Below are 15406 nucleotides of genomic sequence, written 5' to 3'. Positions count from 1 at the left end.
TATGCAACTGCAACCCTGGGGCCATCCACAAACCTGGGTCATCATCATGAGAGACACAACTCTAAATCAGTGGAGTGGCTCACAGTGGTATTTTTGTTTTATTATTATTATTCTTTATTTTCCTCTGTTAAGGCCTGTATTGTACATAGTGCACTTGAGAGACAACTATTTAGGGAATGAATGGAAATATCCTCTTCAAATGCTGTGTTAAGAATGGGGTAAGAAGGGTGTTGATGAATGCAGATGTGCATGAGCCATCTGCTGCTGCTGCCCAGGAAGGGATGCTGCAGGTCTGGGGTAGCCAGAGGGCAAGCAGGGAAAGGGCCCGGTCCCAAGAACTGCCCTGTCTCACCATGGCCCTTCTGACTTTCCCTTCATTGTGTGTTGAACGTGTCCTTATACTGCTCCTGTAAGTGTTTGCAGCTTTTCACTGTTTCCCCAAATGTAAGAAATGTTAAAAGTGATTAGCTGGGGTATAATAACGAACTGTTTGAAATCTTCCCTATGATGTGTTTGATTTCTTCTTTAATCAAAGCTGGATTCATAAGTTGATAATTGCTGTGAAGCCTGGATCATACAATTGCATCAGCTCTAGCTTTTTCTTAAAAATAAGTGTTTCTTGAAAACCGTGATAAAATATTCCCAGTGTGATTTAATCTATCCCAGTTCTATTCAGGACTGAAGTTTTAGCACTTTTGGATTCAAATGCCAACATGTATGCCTTATCTCTTACACCAAGCCACATTTTTCTTCCTTTTTTTTTTTTAAATTTATTTTTGAATAGCCTAACTGAAGTTACTTATGTTCAGCCCACCCCTCTTTGTGGAGCAAAGGGTATACGCGACCTATGGAGCTGAGCAAATGCAAAAGTGACAGCTAGCATTTTAGGCAAATATTTGAACAGGGCACTGAATAATCTGGAAATATGAATTTCTTATACATTCTGCTTTTGGTATAATTTGAAAATTTGTGATCTTTTTATTGTCAGCTTGAACTGAAACATTTGAAATGTGTCTGATACTTTCTGGCAAACATGCATCTAAAATTTTGTTGTTTTGATTTTTCTCTTGTTGCTTTTGGATTCTCAAAGATGAGGAATCATGTTCCTTAACAAGGTAGGATACCATTCAGTTTGAGAGTGACGTGATGGTGCTCTTAGGCTATGTCTACTGCATCCCTATTGAGCACTCTCCACTCTGTACAGTTTTATGAATGGGTCAGAACGCGATAAGCTCCAGGTTGATCCACATCTTTACACAAAATGCTTTATAGGAAAGCTGGGGACAGACCAGCTGATGTGTTTAACCATATATTATGCTGCCAAAGAGTCTATTAGCAGCATTCTGGCTCTCTAGATGTCCTCAAGCACGTGGTCTTTCCATGGTTCCAGGAAAAATCTTCAGATCACGCATTTGACTTTTGCTCCCATATTTGTTGTCTGTATGGAAAGTAAGCTTGTCACCAGGAACAGCCCTTGGAGACCACTCAAAAAGTGATAAAGACATTTCTATATAGTGCCCAGATAGTTATTGAAAAAGCTTACAGGGAATTCATTCATGCAATGAATAAATGCATCAGACAACACTGTAGTTTCTGCCCAATAATGGACACAGCTGTGGCTTTCATTCAGCAGTTTCTGGCAGACACTGCAGTGTACCATAAATTGTTATTCAATAGAGAAGAATTTGGCATATGAAGTAAGGTGAGCAATTTTATAGCATTATCCAGAATGGATTTCCTAGTGTATGACATACTCCCTTAAGAATGTTCCCCAAAAGGCTGCTGCAATTTTTCCCTTAGTAAATTTTCTGTGGTAGGGTCTGTTCATTTTCAGAGATATTTATCTTCACAAGCAACTTCAAAACCCTATAAAAATCTAGTTGTTTACATAGATAATGCTCTGGAGTGGTCCAAATTATACTGAGAGATTAATTTGCATTTAGATTGTGCCTTTCCAATAGCTCAGAAACACTTTACAAATGCAAGTTAGGGTTCACATTATGGCAGTAGAAACCTCTATTGCAATTTTTTGGTGTAGACAAAATTAGCAATGCTGTGACCTGAGAGGCCCTACTTCCAACTGCCTTCAAGCTGCGCAGTAGAAATTCTGTCCATTCTAAAACAAAAGTCATTGATGCTGATCAAAATAGATTGTTTTTGCAGTATGTTGATCTGGTGGCCATTTTGTTGAAAAGATGACATTGTGGTGCCAGCAAGTATAAAGCTATTATAACTGACTGAGCCTTTCTTGCATTTGTAATTTAATGTGAAGAGATGCTGTTTAAGTGATAACTTACGGCTAATATTTTCCACACTGGTATTCATTTTATCATGGAGACCGTGTCAACAGTGTCAAGCACTGCCTGTAGTAATATTCTGAGACTTTTTTTAAAGCGCTTTTTCTTTGGAATATAGTGTGTGCAATGTAACACATTGCAATGAGGAACCGTTGATACTGTGGTCTCACTTGGGGAACTCCACTTATTAGGCCGTAAAAAGGAGATACGGAACAAGTTATCTGATAATTAATGGAACAGCTGAGAAAAACAAAGAAATGCTTTGTATTTTCCTGGTTTTAGCAAGATGAAAAATAGAATCACTGAAGAAAACTGGTTCTTGTCACACTCTTACCTTTCCTGAAAGAAGAAATATGCAATATTTTTAAAGCTTTGGAGAGTCTTTATATAATTCTTAAGAGCTTTTGTAATTTCACGTACGTATTGGGCCTAAGTCAGGTTTGGTGTGTTCCCAGTGCCAGTTCAACATGGCCCAAATCATACGATATACTCTCAGGCTAGTGTGAGATCTGGATAAACAGTGGATGAAAAATACGCTTGGAAGAGCTTGGTTGCTGTTTGATTGTATGCTATTTTAATTTCTTTTTACCCTTTCTCCTCCCCTTATTTCAGTAGCTCCTCCAGGGATATCTTGTGGTCACGTTTAATTTATGTTTATGTCTGGAAAGGGACTTGTACTTGTACCTGACCAGAATCACCAAGTAGAGAGCTGAAAATGTGCCGTGACCCTGCACTGACCAGCTATGCAGTATACCTGGACTACGTCAGTGGAAAAAACGTGCCACGCACATGCTGGTGAAAATCTGCTCTTCAGCATAAATACCATTACAGTGGGCTAGTGGAAAGAGAATATTGTCCTCTCCCTGATGATGGCCAGTACCAGGTGCCAGTGGAAAAATGTACTAGTAGGGCAGTTAAGCAGCAATATTTTCCCATATTTTATTTTCATGGCTTCTGGAAAACTGTCATTAAAGTCCTTCTTGAGCTGGAGGCTCCTTTACTGTTGTGTTTAAACATCTTTGATGGACTTCTCTGCATATTTGTCTGCTTTTGGGCCCCTTTTGCTTTTAGCCCCTGTAATAGTATGTTGTAAACAGTCCTGTGATTTTGTCATCTACTGTGTGAAAAAGGACTTTCAGCAGCTTGTGTTAAATCTGTTGTCTGGTGGCATCGTGTGAAGTTTAATATTTCGCTGTTCACATTCTCCATGCCCTTCAGAAACTGCAGATCTCTATCATGTCTGTCACTTATTGCCTCTTTTTCAGCCTGAGGAGATCTGGCTAATTTCATTTTTTTTCCCCTCATGGAATGACTCTATAACTCTCCCTATCCTATTGCTTTTTTCTTTACCTTCTCTGTTCTAATATATCTTCTTTCAGTGACCAGGTCTGCCCATGCCATTCAAGGGGCAGACCCATCACAGATTTATGATACTAAAAACATGATAATATTTTATTTTTTAATTTCTCTATTCTTTTCCTATAAGATTGGTAGCTTCTAATATGTTATTTTTTTTAAAGGTCTGCTTTTGTTATATATTCCCAGTTTCCCTGATCTATCTTGAATGATAATTGACATAAACCTTACCATTCTCCTTATATAGTTAAGGTTATTCTAACTGGTATGTGTTAGTCTACATTTAATGGTGTGAATTACTACCTGACATCTTATTGTCCAGTCATTCAGAGATGTTTTTGTAACTTTCTGCAGTACATTTTAATTTATATGAATCAGAAATTTTGTGTTACGAACAATCTCTGTTCACTATTCAGCCTCTGTTACAGATCTGTTATGGCTAGGTTGAGAAATGAAGTTAATGGAGCAGATACTTCTTTGAGAGCTGGTTGTTTCTTTCCTTTTTTAAAGTTACTATTTAATAGTTAAATATATCTTTCTCCTCTTTCCATGACAGCCTAGCTTCCTTATAGCTTCTTTATGTCTCCCAATCTGCTAAAGCCTATTGGGAATCCAAATATATTAGCAAGTGAATCATCCCATTCACATGTTTATTGGTGTATTCAGAGAAGTGCAATGCATCTAGGAGGTATGACAGCCCTCTATAAAGTCTACTTGTTTCTTCTCTGTTATGAGATATTTATGGGTATACCTACTATGAATGTTCCAAGCAATCTACCTGACACAGAAGCTTGACTAATGATCTTGAGTATGTCCTTGCTCCTGAGACCTGTTCAGTAAGTTTTGTCACTTGTGCAGCCTTCCATTTTTCTAGGCTGGAAGCTCTTAGAAGTCATTGAAGTGATAAAAGGCATAGTTAGGATTTTGTACATTGGTTCCTCTAGGACTGCTGGGTGAGTGGCATCTGATCTTGGAGATTTGCTGCTGTTTTATTTACCTAATATAATCCCCCCCACACCCCCAAACAACAAGAGAACAAAACAAAAAACAGATATTTCAATCTTGTTTCACACAAAAAATGTTCTCTGAGCTTTTTCATTATAAACACCAGCACAAATCAGTAATTTCACTTTTCTGATACAGTCTTATCTTCCTTGAACTCTCCTTTTATATCTCTGTCATGTGTTAGTAACACAGATTCTGACAAAGCTCTTGCTGCTTTTGTGTTTGCAAGACTTTTGTGATTAATTGGGATGCCTGTGGCAAGATGTTCTTCAAAATGTTTTCTGATTTATAATGTTTTTGCATTTCACATACAAACTTTTGTACACTATATGTTCTTCACTTGGACATGACCTCTGCTTCTCATTTATGTCTTTCTACTTGTAAGAGCCTTCTTTAGCCTGGCATTTATCAATGCTAGATTTTTTTTTCTGTCCCCATATGAAACTTTTAAAGAGGTGGTACGCATTTACTTTGAAACACTAGTAAAATATTTTTAGATGGTCTCCTAGCTGACTTCAGCTGCTTTAACCTTTTGGCAACTTATCTTATTTTCCTTTAACTAACATCTCTTACTTTTATGTAGTTTCTTAGATGATACTACAGTGGATTTTTCCCCTTATTCCTACATGGATCTTGAATTTGAGTATGTTGTGATAAATTTTGAGCCAATGGATTTCTTAGAACTAGGTCAAGAAATGAAATTTTTTCTTCTTTCAGGTCTTTGACCGGTTGCTTCATGAGGCAGCCATTTATACCATGTAAAAATAAAAACAGTTGATTAACTTTTAGTCCCACAACCCGTTGTGTCACTCTTCTGGTTTGCAAGGAAGTAACTGAAATCTCTTGTGATTATTACCTTGGGTTTCCCCTCACAACTTTTGTAACGGGCCTTAGAATTTCCCAGGCACCTTTTAATCCAGAGGGATTCTGTAGCTGAGGCATCCACTTTTTATTTGCCTCTTGGATGATTCCAAGTTTACTTTATATCTTTCTTCCATCAGTACAACAACATTGGTCTCGTTTGGGTGATTTGTGTCCTGATTCCACTTATTTATCATCCTTCAGTTAAGATTTGGAGATGATTTGGAAGGGATTTTAGTCTAGGTCTGATTGCCTAATTTCATACATTGAACTCAGATGAATCTTTGTTTACTAATATTGTTTTTCATAGTTTCTTCCCTGGGTTGCATTGCCTTTATCCCATACCTTCTTTCAGTGTCTTTTGGCAGAGGGTGTTATAGCAGTCCACAATTATTATGTGAATCACATACCTTAAGGAGATCTAATTAATCAGACAAGGAGCTGCAGCGAGCTTGAGAAGGGAAGACAAAGAGAGAGATACTACATGGAAGGAAGAAAAGGGAAAGAAGTTTAGCAGCTCCTCTTCCACCTTCCAATCATCCTCTGGTGATGAGCTGAATTCCCAGGACTCAGAGCAGAAGAGGCCTGCACAAATCACGAGAAGACAGACCATGCCAGTCCCATCTTGAAGAGCTGCTTACTTAATGGTTTGATGTGGTTTTAATCCCATGCCATAAAAGCATTAGGGACTCCATGGACTGTTGTCTATGTTTTTGTCTATGTTTGTGTATGTTTTTAGGGAGAGAGACCATCTGAATGTCTCAGCGGGGGAGAACAATCATGAAAGGGCATAGCAGCCTGGAAAAACCACTAATTACAATATATTCCTAAAAACATGTTAGAGCTTTCTTTCATTCTTTCTTTTTTTTTTTGTTTTCTTTTTTTCTTCCTCCTCCTCCTCCTCGATTCCTCTTTCCCAGGGGTGGCTTCAGCATTTCATTTTCTTGTTCTGTTGTCAAGCCAAGATTTTGAGAAAGTTTTTCTAATTTTCTATTGATTAGAAATTTTGGGTCCAGCACCCCTCATAGCCAGCTCTGGTGAACATTGAAGAGAGAAACTTACTGGTTGGCATAGTTAAGGTTTGGAAGGCTTTGAGGATGTAAAGAGAAGTAATGCATCTGAAATCAGTGTAATATAGGTAATGGTAAGACTATTAATATGTACATTTACTGTTGCTACAGATCATTATGTTAGGACAGTGACACAACCAAAACTGGGGAAGGATGAGGGTTTTGTCTTTATTGTTCATTTCCCAATTTTCATCCACATTGATGACCTACAGCAGCGAAACTCTGCCCATCTGAGGGGAATATATTATACACAAAAAAAAAGAAACAAAAAAAATGAGATACTTAATTACTTTCTCATTCAGATTAAAAGGTATTGCCATCTGCCTTGAGCAACCACCCCTTTCCCAGCACAACACATGACACAGGCCTGCACAAAAGCTACAGAATTGGAGCAGTCAGAGCAAGCATGTTTTATTCCATGATCCCACAAAGTTATCTTATGATTACAAAGCCTCTTAATTTTGTTTCAAAGTTTGTTATAAACTGGACTTTGAAATGAATGAGGGTTTTCATTAAGTCTCTAGACTAGCTTACACTGTCATTAGAAGTCAGTGCTAATATCTGTTCATCACAGCAGATGCAGTAATAATCTTTCCTCTTTTGGCTACTTTTTAGCTGAAATGTGTTGATTACTTAATTACTTAAGTAATTGATTACCAATTATTTAAGTCCATAATTTCCCATGATAATGATAAACTCACAGAAGGAGTTACATTGTGGGTAAAATAACACCTCCTGCTATTTCAGAATTCGAGCTATTTCTATGAGAAATATTAATATATATTAAAATCAAGGTGTGTGGGATGGTTTTACAATGTCTTGGATCTGATCCCCACTTGATATTAGCTGAGCTATGAGAGGGTTAACAGAAACTTAAAACAATGAAGTGGTGACTCTTCTGCAGGTCACTGTGGTCACAGGCAGCCAGGCTCATGGAGTCAGTAGTGTAATCACTGGTAAGCTAGCATTCACTCTGTTGTGAACTGAATGGAAATCTTCCAGTGTTCAGTAATAATATTTACATATTCATTATTATTATTGGTTTTTTTCTCTTACGAGGGTTAATCTGGGCAAAATAGTATGCAGGAATTATTTTTAATGGGTTTTACCCCTTCTGCTCCCCACCTTTTCTTTGGCCTCAATGTTGTCAACACATTTTAGTTTTGTTCTTTAAAAATATGTTTGCTATTATAAGTTAATTGTGGAAAAATGTACATTCTTAGCAGAATATGTAAAATATGAAGACCAAGATGTTTTTATTCTGTTGTGAATTAAAGGTACACTTCCATTCTGTGATCATCCTCATTTCGCTCATGAAATCAACTGTTGATATGAGCTATCACAAATCTGCATTTAATTTTCTGGGTGCACACCATTTTCCTCCTGTTTCGCTCAAAATATGTGTATAAAATGAGCTCAGAAAGTATAGGAATGCTATTGAGGAAAACAAATTGGGTTAATATTTGAATCTGTTGTTGAAAACTTTAGGTCACTTCAAGTCATGAGTGATGGTGTGTGGGGTAAGATGACTAATGACATCTTTCTCCAGTAACTCTCTCTTCCTGCCCCTGATTTGCTTTTCTGGTTGAGAAGAAAAACAGTATATTTCAGAGGGGAGACCAGTCTGACTGGATCTAAGAGACCACTGTAACTCTGAAGAATGGCAGTACCAGACGGGACAAAGGTCTGTCTCCCCCAGTGCTGTCTCTATCACTGACAATAAACAGGAAAACCAGGATGAGTACGCACAGGCCAAATATTTTTAATATTACTTCCCCACCACCAAATCTGATCCCAGCCTCTATTTCCAGCTCAAGGACCTACTGATCATGTCACGATTTGTCTGTTTAGTAGCTCTGCATGGATCTTTTTGGCCCCTTCTTCCCATGAACTTGTGCAAGCTTGCATTCACAACATCCTTCAACAATGACGGCCTTACCACTGGCTGCATGAAAAGCCATCACCTGACTGTTTGAACTTGGTTCCTACTAGCTTCATCTGAGCACATGTTGCTTGTGCCTGGGACAGAGTGGACTGTAGATCTGCCTCCAGCCTTTCCACACCCTTTGTGATTTCGTAGTCCTTGGCTAGAGATGCTCTAAGTCCTCCCTCTTCCAGAACAAAGAGGCTCAGACTCCTGGCTTGTTCATCATATGGAAGCCCTTCCACACCCCTTGTCAGCTTCCCTGCACCTCTTTGAACAGTTTCCAGTTTAAACTGTGTTCTCCTCCTCTCCAAAAGGATGGCATGCAATCTGAAAGGTATATGAGAACCATGGCTTGATACAACTGCACCAAAATAATTTTGCTTTGTTCTCTTTTCTTTTTCTGATTACTCTTGACATTTTCACTACGCTTTTATGGAACCATCTATCATAACACCAAGGTCTTGCTCCAGTGGTAACTGTTAGCTCAGAAACCATCGCTGTCTATGCAGAGCTAGGATTGTTTTTCCCCACATGCATCACTTTATGTTTATGCACAATGAATTTCAGCTGCTGTTTTATTGCCCAGCCATTCAGTCTCATCGGGCCCTTCTGTAATAATTCACAGTCTGATCACGTTCTTAGTCTTCTGCATAACTTAGTGTCATCAGCAGTCTTTACCTCATGCCTTATCCATTTTTCTAATAATGCCTGAATATATTAAATAGCTCATTTCTCAGCACCAGTGCCAGTAAAACTGAACTGGTGACCTCCCTCCCTCTGTTGTGAAAACTGACTACTCATACCCTGTTTCCTATTTTCAGTTAATTTATTCATGCAAGGACTCTCCTTATCCTATAGTCAGTTTCCTCTGCCACCCTTAGCTAACAGACTGTAGAAATCTCAGTCTGTAGATTCCCTTTGGTGAACGTGAACGTTACCTCCAGGGTGTCCATCTGTTGCCTGTGCCACTGATATTCCAGCAGATCACCACCACATGTCTTTTCCCATGCTTCCTCAGACCCTGTTCAGGTTTCCGGTGAAATCCACCACCTTTCTGCTTGTAATGCAAGCTCCCCTGTGGCCCTCTCCAGGGTCATGCACCCTGTTGTTTATTTGCCTGATGATTGAGTCTTCCATTGCTACAACCTGCTTCTTCCTATCTGGTCTTTGATCTTCCCCTCACTTCAACTTCCTCTGAAGAAATCTGTCCTTGGACATAAGAATGTAGCTTCCAGGAATTTTCTGCTTGGTGAAGCTTTGTTTTGAAGTGGGAGAGGAAGGCCTCTTCTGTCGCTTCCTCTTGAGGCCCTTCCTAAGGGCCAGGTGCTGCTTGTGAGCACGCATCGAGCTGTCACTGCGAGGGCTGGCAGCGTGCAAACTGAGGTACACTGCTCTGCAGGCATACGTAGATGAGAGAGAGAAAAAACTATGGATAATTTTTTATAAAACTGTAAATAATAGGATAAAAACTAATCTACAGACTTGGGTATTTTGTGCTTCCACTTATTTCTTCTTCTGGACATAGCTTCTCTGTCTAGAAGAAAACTCCTCCTATATTTTGTACAGGAGACTTTTAAAGTCTCCTATACAGACGTGGTTCTCCATTTGTACCCATAACCTGCTAACTTTCAGCTAGCTGTAGCAGCACTTCCATTCTGTATACTCCAGGGTGAGTGACTTTTGAAACACAAAGGACTCTGATATACTTTGTCATTCAGAAGAAACCCGCATGCTTCCAGGTGCAAAAAAGACAAGCAATGTATGAATGGTAGCCTTTTCTTTCCTTCCTTTTTTGCACTAAATTTTCAAGGAGAACCTGATGGCATTGCTTCATCAGGGTTGGCTGGAATATATGCTGTAAATAATCTCATTGATTCTCAGCATAGTATATAGATTTTTTTAGAGCAGTTAAGAACAAATTGATTATTAAAATAATACCTGGGAAATCTTTTTTTTTTTTTTTGATTCAAATTCATCATTTTAATGCTTGTATGTTGGATCAATATATATTACTGAGCAAATTTATGAAAGCCTAAGCTATGCTGGCTAATAGCTGGCGGCTGTACATTCTCTGGCCCAAACTTCTGCTGGTATGCAGCAGTGGTGATTTACAGCTTAGCTTGGATCTCTGGCATAATCACTCTAGGAAATAAAAACTAGAAATCAAGTAAGAAGATCGAGGAAATGATTTTTAATAAAATGAATTAATTATTCAGCAGGTGAGTGTATGATTTGCAGTGAAATAGCTTTGAAGTGATAAATCTCTGGATGTTCTCTGATGCCCTATGTGGGAGGTGGGGAGGAAGGAGGAGGGCAGCCAGACAGTTTGAAAAGAAGCACACATGCATGCTTCACTGTCAGCAAAGATACTCCAAGAGTTAAATATCTGAGATGAAGTTCAACTGTTCTTGACTTAACAGGAAGTGACTGTTTCTTATGAAGGCTGGAATAAAATCTAAATCATACCCAGACACAGCTCTGAGCACTGGGAGGACAGCCTCCAAGCCCTTTTTTCCTAACATGCTGCCTCATGCTGATGAGTGGCTGTGATTGTCAATGCCCTTCATGGTTTGGAGAGCAACTCTCGGTGGCTGCTTACCCTTCTTTGAGTGCACTCTAGGCTTTTGGAGCCTTGGTGTTCTGAGACCTGGCAAACATAGGGTTTTCTGTGTTGTTTTTTTATTATTGTTATTATTATTAATTATTTTTATTTTATTTTATTTAGAGAGAAGGGGGGACGGGGGTCAGAGTAGCAGTCCAGCAAGCTTTGCAAGAAAGTCTCTTTGTACAAGGCCCGGTTTAAGACCCTAGCCTACTCAACTGTGCTCTGGGTTTTACAGGTGGGAAGGAGCAGGGAATGAAGCAGCTGGCCGGGTGCCACCCTGACTGGCCTTGTTCTCCAGCTCTCTGGACCTAATTAAGCAACTCCATTTCTACAGGCGATGGCAGAGTCTAATGGCAGCAAACAGAAGATAGTTAACACATGGGACATGCCTGTGATGTGGCTTTCTGGAATGAGAGATTGCAATCGCGGGAGGAGGAGAGAAAGGATGAGAAGGAGTAAGGGGAGCGGAGGGAAGGAGGTCCCTCCACAGAGACAAAAGTGGCAGACACAGGAAGGAGTTTTGTTTCCTCCCAGGAACGTTGGGAAGAGCTGGAGAGAGTTCGATTTCAAAGTCCAACAATGAAGCTATGGCATTTGTTTCCAATTCAGCAGGAATGAGTATATGGTTTGAACAATTCTTTCGAGGTTCCTGGCAAGGGGAATATAACTCTTCTCAGCTGGCTGTTTTAGGAGATCAAATGACACGAAAAAAAATCACTCAAAGCCTAGGGTATCCTTCTGGCAGCCAGAGACCATGCACATCTTCACAGATTCATTATTTGCTCTAATGTGGACCAAGAGCTGCGTGCTGTGTAGAAAACTGCTTGCTTACAAAACAATCTTATTACTGCCAGATGTTGGCTCCCTGCCTGCTTTTACATAATTCAGGCTTTTCTTTGCTCAAGATGTTACAATTTAAAGGTGCTTTAGAAGTTTTATTTTAAAAGCCTTGATAATACTTTTATCCTTATTCTTTTTGTCTCCTTGCTCAGAGTGGCTCTTCCGCCACCACATGCTGCAGTCTGGTGTATGTGGTATATGTTAACGTATATAACCAGGAACAGCAAAACTCTTTCTTAGCTCTACCTCTGGGCTGATTGAAACAAGAATAAAAATATCCCTAAGGCTGTGCTGTCTGCATCCTGGTGACTCACATATACCAAATACAATGCGCACCATTCTCCCAAATGCTGTCCTGTATAGCGTGTGTGTATATATATTTATTTATGTATGTGTATTTTTAATTAGAAATTTAGGTGAGGGATTATTGTAAGTGTCCAAGAACTGAGAATAGAGGCTTAAAACAGGCAAGAGATGCCTCTCTAAGCATATTTCTCCATGCAGCTTTGCTCTCACAGGCTTCATCCTTCATCCATGGGTCAAATAACTACCAAAAAAACATCATTATAATCCCATGGTATGTTCCTTATTGGCTTTGCAGTGGTTATCCAAAGCCCCAGTGAGTAATAATTATGGGATTATTTTAGCAGGTTACTGGCAGAGTTGGAAATGGGGTGCTTCAGTTCTGACTCTGAGCTTTTTGCTTTACTTGCTTCAAGGATGGGAGTTGCAGCCACAGGTGGCTGCATGGCTTGGCTAATGCAGTCTGGCCATCTAAAACATGTGGGTCTAAGGGAGGATGATTCTCAAGGCTCCCTTTATTGCCAGTGAGGAGAACATCTTCAGATGCTTCGACACAATTGTTCACACCTACCTAATAACTTCAGGTACCTATTTGCCTGGAAAACAGAGTATAGTCAGTCATTTCTTTTACTGTGTCATATATTTTTTACTTCCTACTCTGTCACCAGGAAGTTCAACATAGTGCAGAAAATTGTAGTAATTTGAAGGAAATAATGCAAAAATCAATAGTCTGTCTGAGATTCTCCTCCAGTTCTAGATGAGCATCAGAGTAATAAAAGTTTGAAAAGTTTAAGCCAATTATTTCACTCTGTCTTTGGAAAAACAACACTGAAAGTCACAGGATAATCCTACCAGAAGTGCAGTCATGTGAGTTGATGATGAAATGTTCTTCTCCCCTCCCAACCCATAACCCCTTCATACTTAGGCTTTTGAATGAACCATTTTCCATGGGAAATCAGTTCCAGTGTATTTTACCATGCAAGTTCACAATTTTCCAGCACCATTAATACACTTCAAAACAATACAGAGCTCTCATGCTTAGAATGAACACCATTGTAGTAACAGAATAAACAAATGATGGCAATAGTTGTAGGAAAAACAAAATGATAATAAAAAGTTATTGTCATTTGGGGACAAAGACCTAGTTAATATTTTACCTATTTAATTTTTTCCTAGATTTTATTCATTGAAGAGGATTTATTTCACAAGACACTGGTCTAAAAACATTGTGCTGATTACAGCAATAATAGCATTTTGGATAAATAAAATAAAACTTATTGTAGTGCCTATTATCAAAGTCTCTCAAGGACACTTTGCAGACTAGATTACCAGTAAGGACTACACACACAATTAATTCCTCAGCATCTCTCTCTCCTATATATGAAAGCATAATTTTTCATCTCTGTTGGAGTCTCATGTGTAACATAAAAGTTTAAAATGTTTCTCCCACTTCAGAGTCTGAATTCATAGGCCAATATTAATTATGTGCTGTGCTGGGACTGGTATGATCAGATGTTGCCCTTTATTTGCCAGTTGGGGTAAAGACTCACTGTGTTATTCTTCCTGGAGGAGCTGGTTGGTAATAAGATCTGGTTGACATTATGCATTTTTATCTTGTTAAATACATCAATATTTGGAAATGCATTTTAGTCTGAGAATGAAAACATTGTTTTAAGACTTCATGCAAAACAAACTGCTACAGAAAATGAGGATGTATAAATAAGTGAACATTTGTTTTCAAATGCAAACATTTCAAAACATTAAATTTACAGTGTTTTAGAGTTTTTTATTTTTTTCTGTAATAAATGGAAGATTTGTCTAAGAAGTCACGAAATAGTATGCAAATAATATGAAAACAAAATTATCTTAAAATTAGATTTTTTTTTTCTGAAATAAAGTTATGATGTTTCCCTTTTGAAAGTATTCTCACTGAAATCAATGTATAAAATTACCTCAAAATACCTCACTTCAAAGGAAAGCATTTTGAAAACATTTGGGTGAATGCAGCTGGCAAGAGCTTGTTTTCTGAGAGAGATATTGCTTAGGAATACAAGAGGCAAACACAGCCTTGTTGACTAACTGCTCTCTACTACTGAGGAACTACTGAAAGAAGTATTTTTTTTTCTTTCCGTAAACTTTCTATTTTTTCAACAGAGAAGAAAAGACATGTTGCGGCAGGCACTAGTTTGGCTGTTGCACTGCAAACACAGGAACAGAAAAATGAAGTCTGCCAGTCTTTTTTCATTCTCTCTCTCTCTTTTTTTTTTTTTTTTCCCTCCCCTCTGGGCTCACTTTTCCCTAAATCTAACTCTGCATACCAAGTGCATGTGTGTGTGCATGCACCCACATGCACAGAAAGGGAATTGCAACTCCATCATGTTATCTGGAGTGTGCATTTCCCACCAGGTGGTGCTAATGGAAGAATCTCAGCCACATCGCTAAAATTATATTTACATATATAGTTGAGACACATAATACCATTTAAGCTGGGCTGAGTACTGTCTAGCTTTGAGATTTAAACATGTTGCTTTGAGGCTGTGATATTAACATTCAGACCATGTGTTGTTACAGAAGGATGTATATGCAATGTTCTCCCATAAATGATAGTTAATCTGGCTATTCTCTGATGGAGAAACTGTGCAGAAAAAGCAGCCCTGATTTTCATAATCTCTACTTTTTTATTATTTTTTTATCTGCTTCCAAGACTGTTAAATAGTTCGTGACACTGCTTTCCGGAAGTATAGAGTAGCAGATTGAAGGAGGATGGAGGGAGACAAAGATTTCTGGGGTTTATTATTGAGTACTCATTTGACTCAAATAGATCCTTTAGTTTTACTTCATCCCCAGTCATAACATAGATATAATAATAATTAGCCATTTATAGTGTATTTGTAAGATTATGCTGTTACCGTTAGGATTATTTGATGGAAGGATCTCTGGAAATGCAAAGTGTTCTCATACAGAAAAACAATCATGCTAAAACTGCAAAAGCTTGCTTTATTTTGCCATTGGAGTAAAACAATACACTGAAACATAAGCTCCTGTTCACAGGATCATTTTAAACAACATATCTGAAAAAGCCTTTAGGTTTGGAATTTTCCAGAATGATCAGCATTTTCCTGCTGTTGGAGCCAAAGGTGAA

At 38.6% G+C, this 15406-nt stretch overlaps 1 long non-coding RNA gene across 3 annotated transcripts in view; it reads left to right on the top strand.

Moving 5' to 3' along the window:
* LOC106034909 (uncharacterized) overlaps positions 1–14133 on the top strand; it is a 31855-nt gene extending 17722 nt beyond the window's left edge. Inside the window, exon 7 of one of the 3 annotated variants that reach the window (XR_010829606.1) lies at positions 11456–14133. This is a non-coding gene — a long non-coding RNA (uncharacterized lncRNA). Of the gene's footprint in view, positions 1–5874; positions 5991–11356 lie in introns of those variants that run through there. The other 2 variants (XR_007168441.2, XR_007168443.2) reach the window with 2 other exon arrangements.
* Positions 14134–15406: the final 1273 nt, after the last annotated feature.

Source organism: Anser cygnoides, chromosome 2 (assembly GCF_040182565.1).
Source record: "Anser cygnoides isolate HZ-2024a breed goose chromosome 2, Taihu_goose_T2T_genome, whole genome shotgun sequence".
Lineage (NCBI taxonomy): Eukaryota > Metazoa > Chordata > Aves > Anseriformes > Anatidae > Anser > Anser cygnoides.
The sequence above is the reverse complement of the archived record's forward strand: the minus strand, read 5'-3'. Positions and strand labels throughout refer to the sequence as shown.